Source organism: Cherax quadricarinatus, chromosome 10, assembly GCF_038502225.1.
Source record: "Cherax quadricarinatus isolate ZL_2023a chromosome 10, ASM3850222v1, whole genome shotgun sequence".
NCBI lineage: Eukaryota > Metazoa > Arthropoda > Malacostraca > Decapoda > Parastacidae > Cherax > Cherax quadricarinatus.
This window is the reverse complement of record NC_091301.1, coordinates 34,222,347-34,227,271: the sequence shown is the minus strand read 5'-3', so window position 1 is coordinate 34,227,271 and position 4,925 is coordinate 34,222,347. Positions and strand designations below refer to the sequence as shown.

Sequence of the window (4,925 nt, the reverse complement as noted above, 5' to 3'; positions counted from 1 at the left end):
GGGTCATAATAAATTTTCTGTCCACATTGCTACCATCAACTTGCATTATTTGTTGGGCCAATAAGCATTTTAATACTTGCTATTGTTATCCTCACACCTAACCTTCATTTCCAAAACATGGGTGAATGACAAAAATTGCAAGAGGATAGCTTAAAATTAATTGAAATTGAAGTGCTTAATTTTTCACTAGACAGGAATCAGAAGGAAGAAAAAAGTGCAAATGGACAGTGGTTGAAAGCTTAACAATATAAACAACACTAAAATTAGTGTAACAATGCAAATTGTATACACTATTGTACAAGCATACTGTACAACTGGGTGACTTGTCTATCTCACATACAGTGGGCAGAGGATCGAACCTCTGCCACTCCATACACTGAATGACCCCATGGGTTTATCACTTCACATATAGTATAATACATAGTACTATATTACAGTAAATCAACTATTTCAATCAAGATATTTCACTCGAAATATGAAACACGATTAAGATTTTTTTTTTTATATAATTTTTGTTATACTTTTAAGGTTTAGAGTAATACTTCTAGGAAAATCAGAGAGTTTATTTACATCTATAATTATGAGAAGATGACAGCATTTAGAGATTATAAAGAATATTACCTTCCACAGGTACACTTGGTATGCCATACTTGATGTACAATACTTGAATAATTCAAAGTATTGTACAAGTAAATAATGTATAAAAAAAATTTTGAAACACTTTTTTTAATTAAAAATTAAAACCTATAATTAGAACTATATTTTACAATTCTTTCAAATATAACAGACAGACAATTCTTCTGTATTGATTGACTGTAAGAAGCACTTCACTACTTCCTATCAACAAATTTTTGGTTAAATTAAAATATAATGAAACTACAGTAATCATAAAAAGAAGTTAAAGATAAAAGCAAATTTTGTAGTGGTATATGCACTGTGCATTAACTTGAAAAAAATTATGCATGCATTATAAGCATCAAAGAGCAATAGTTGCAATGTTTATTACATTTTAAAATAAAGCATTCTGCAGTATTTTGCAAATTACAAGAAGTAATACAAAATGAATAAAATAAATACAAGTGTATTACTTACAAATAAAAGCAGTTAAAATTGATGCACAGATTATGGCAGTCACCCTGCACATAGTGTACATTTAAAATAAAGATTTCAACTTCAGCATGTATAAATGAGAGGAGCCAGCAACATAGTAAACAAGTTATCATTATATGACACACAAGAGGTCAGCACAGCATTTGCCCAACTCATTGTACAGTAATTGTTTAGGAAAATTCTGCATCTATTTCTCATTGTTGAGGCTGGCCATGTGAGTGAGGTGGCACTTGTTTGGGGCGACTACGGCATACTAGGAGATGCTGCTGCATATTATACTTTTGGTTTGTACGGTGGGGACAGTATGGGCACAAGAATGGCTTCTCCCCTGCATGAATGGTCAAGTGTCTCTTTAGGTTGTATTTCTGGTAGCGTCCATGGAAGGTTTTGCTGCACAGGTGACAGGTGGTTTCCCCATCAGAGGCACGTGAGCCACCTCGTGGTATTAGGTCAGCAGATGTCACCGACCCATCCAGCTCCACATGCTGCTGTTGCCACGTCTGCCGCGTATACGATCCTCCCTCCCCCTGCAAAGTGCAAAGATCTCAGTGGCTATTACTAGATGCCATCTCACACAGACTTCAAAATTTCTTCTTGCACTTAAATACTGGTGATGAAGGTTATCAAAGAGCTCATTCACATAAAACTTGTCTTTGGAGATTAACTACAGTACAGTATTTATATTTCCCTGTATGAGTATACAGTACTCCATCTTTATCACATGCTACTATTGCACTAATAATTTATATATAAATAAATATATATATATAAATATTTATATATACTGTATATGATTTACATTCTTGCATAGCATCTACTTAATTAGCATTTTGTGCCATTATGCTTGAATTTGGATTGGTAGAAGTAGAAGGCTGAGAATAGAGGCTGTGTACTCTCTCCAGTACATCTACACTGCTACTCGTAGAAGCTGAAATGTGAGACTGAAGACTGTGAGGTTGTCCCATTACATCCACACTGGCAACCGTAGAAGTAGATGGCTGGGAATGGTGATTACGTGGTTGCTCCAGTATGCTCAAATTAACATTGGCAGAAGTATGTTGATGAGAATGGAGACTATGTACACGTTCCAAGTGACGATCCAAATTATGTCGTCGGTTGAACTGGTGACCGCAGTGCTTACAACTGTAAGGCCGCACACCTCGATGTATGTCCAGATGACGCTTCAGGTTGTACTTGTGATACTTGCCGCTGAAATGGACACCACATATTGGGCAGTCAACTCCCTCTGAGCCTCCGGCAGGAGGGTGTGGCAGCTGGGGCAGAAGCGATGGGTGGCACAGGGCATTCTGTAACACAAGGCCTCAACTCAAACTTTGGTCCACCACCACAATATTGAAATTAAAAGTTTAACTTCAGACTATTTTTTGGGTGCTTTCTCTTGGTGTATTGTTTACATTATAACACAAGAAAACATACCAGCAAACAGGGAATCTATTCCCTAAAATCTGTATTATGTTAGGTCTAGCATATGGGTACCCATTAATAAAAATTAACTGATATATCCAAGAAGGACTGCCTGAGAAACAAATAATTATCTGTAAGTGGTAGAGATAACTGTAACTTGCATTGTTATTATTGAGGCAATGTGGTTCCATGTCTGGACAAAAGATGTCCTTTTAGATGACTCTTTCTGTTGAAGGCCAAGGTACAGAGGGGGCACTGGAAGGGTCGCAGCCCAGCGTGGATGCTAAGATGCTGCTTAAGGTTGAAGGTACGCTGAGATCTCCTGCCACGGAACTCCCGCCCACACACACCGCAGACGGAACTGCCCTCGCCCCCCTCTGCCTCATCCCTCCATGGGGCGGCCATTGCTGCGCCCTCCCCGAGGTAACTGCACCCCTGCCGGCAGGAAATAATCTCAGGTCATCCGTATTCATCACCAGCTGTCGTCAATACTGCCCATCATACCCAAAATTAATCATTTTCTTAATCTGATTCGTTTTTTATTTCATGCTAACAGCCGTTACATATACTGGCTATGCAATGTGCCAAGATGTCGCTTAAGGTGACTCTTCCTAACAAAAGTCTGAGGGCACACATGACATCGAAATGGCCTGAGGCCGGAGTGGATGGCAAGATGCTGCTTGAGGTTGTTTTTGCGGTTGTTTCCAAGAAAGTTCTGTCCACACAAGTGACAGATGGCGTCACTCATTGTGCCCAGGAGCAAGACTTCACCCTGCAAAATAACGACCATTTTCTAAGCTGCAATGTTCTCCATGAATATTTGTCAGATGGAAGAAAATAACTAATTATGTAAAAAAAAGCTTACATTAAACTCTGAACTTGTCAAGTAAATAGACAATGAACACCTCACAAAATTATCTATCTCGGTGACTACAAAAAGAAACCCTGGTAACTATCGTTCCAAGAAGGGTCTAAATAGATTTTAATGAAAATTTTGTTCTAAATAACTGCAACTCCTGTGAACCAGACACTATTGAATAGGTATAATAATATTAAGAGTGTATATAGCCTCTTGAAGTGCTTATGTCTGAATCAAAGCTATACATTACATGCAACTGCAATTCTCATCATGTAAACTAATTACAAAATATTGCACACATACCCATATTAAACAACAAAATTTACAAAAATAGGTGAATCAAATCTATTACTGAAAAAATGAATGACACTGTAAAATAAGAAATTGTTCAAAATATCTTCAGTCATGTGAGAGATGCTCTTCAGGCAAGCAAATGACAATTGGAGGGAAGCCCTTATGTACACAATACAAATCAGATCTCAAATATAAAAAAAAAATGAGTGACACAGACACAGGGATGTAAGAGTCATCATATACAATACAGGGTCATCAAAGTTCATGTAAAGGAAATTACAAGAAGCTCTACTGGCACAGTGACAAATGTTAGAGTAGCCTTTCAGATATATGAATACAGACATACTAAAAACATCAGATCATAAAGTATATTAATAAGCTAGATGTCGTACCTCGTAAGTCTACAATGCTGGTTCCCTGAAGCCCTTAACAAACATTACCAGGCTCACACTCCAACAAGCCAAATCCTGTTAAAAGTTCTTGCAATAATCAATTTAATACAGTGGAACCTCGGCTTACGAATTTAATCCGTTCCATGACCTTGTCCGTATCCCGATTTGTTCGTTTGCCGAGTCAAGTTTCCTCATTTAAATTAATTGAAATGGTATTAATCAGTTCCAGATTTGTGAAGCCCTATGATCTTTGCTAATATCAACTCTACAGCTTATTTGTGTATCACAATTCATTTAATTTCACCATCACTATTCATATTCATTTGTTAGACGAAGAATGAGGGGAGACATGATCGAAGTGTATAAGTGGAAGATGGGTATTAATAAAGGGGCTATAAATAAGGTCTTGAGGATATCTCTCCAAGAGAGAAACCGCAGTAATGGATTCAAATTAGACAAGTTTAGATTTCGAAAAGATTTAGGAAAGTACTGGTTTGGAAATAGGGTAGTTGACGAGTGGAACAGTCTACCTAGTTGGGTTATTGAGGCTAAAACCTTGGGTAGTTTCAAATTTAAGTTGGATAAATACATGAGTGAGAGGGGTTGGATTTGAGTGGGACTTGCATATGAGAGTGGATAGAGTTATTAGAGCTTGTTTCTTGGGTGGCACTGAGGGTTGGGTTGGGCAGGTGTTTTGTTGGTGGGATGGATTGTGGCGGGCCTGCCTAGTATGGTCCAACAGGCCTGCTGTAGAGTTCCTCCTTTCTTATGTTCATTCTTCTTTTTATGTTCTCTAATGAGTTTATATCCATCCTGCAGTAAGGAGACCAAAACTGAGCAGCATA

General features: G+C 37.8%; 1 long non-coding RNA gene across 1 annotated transcript in view; it reads right to left on the bottom strand.

The window, feature by feature from the left end:
* Positions 1 to 548: 548 nt before the first annotated feature.
* LOC138851026 (uncharacterized) overlaps positions 549 to 4,925 on the bottom strand; it is a 7,368-nt gene continuing 2,991 nt past the window's right edge. The window contains exons 1-2 of the long non-coding RNA XR_011391837.1: positions 2,697 to 4,925; positions 549 to 2,417 (exon numbers count right to left, since the gene is read on the bottom strand). The exon at positions 2,697 to 4,925 is cut by the window's right edge and continues 2,991 nt beyond it. This is a non-coding gene — a long non-coding RNA (uncharacterized lncRNA). The remainder of the gene's footprint in view (positions 2,418 to 2,696) is intronic.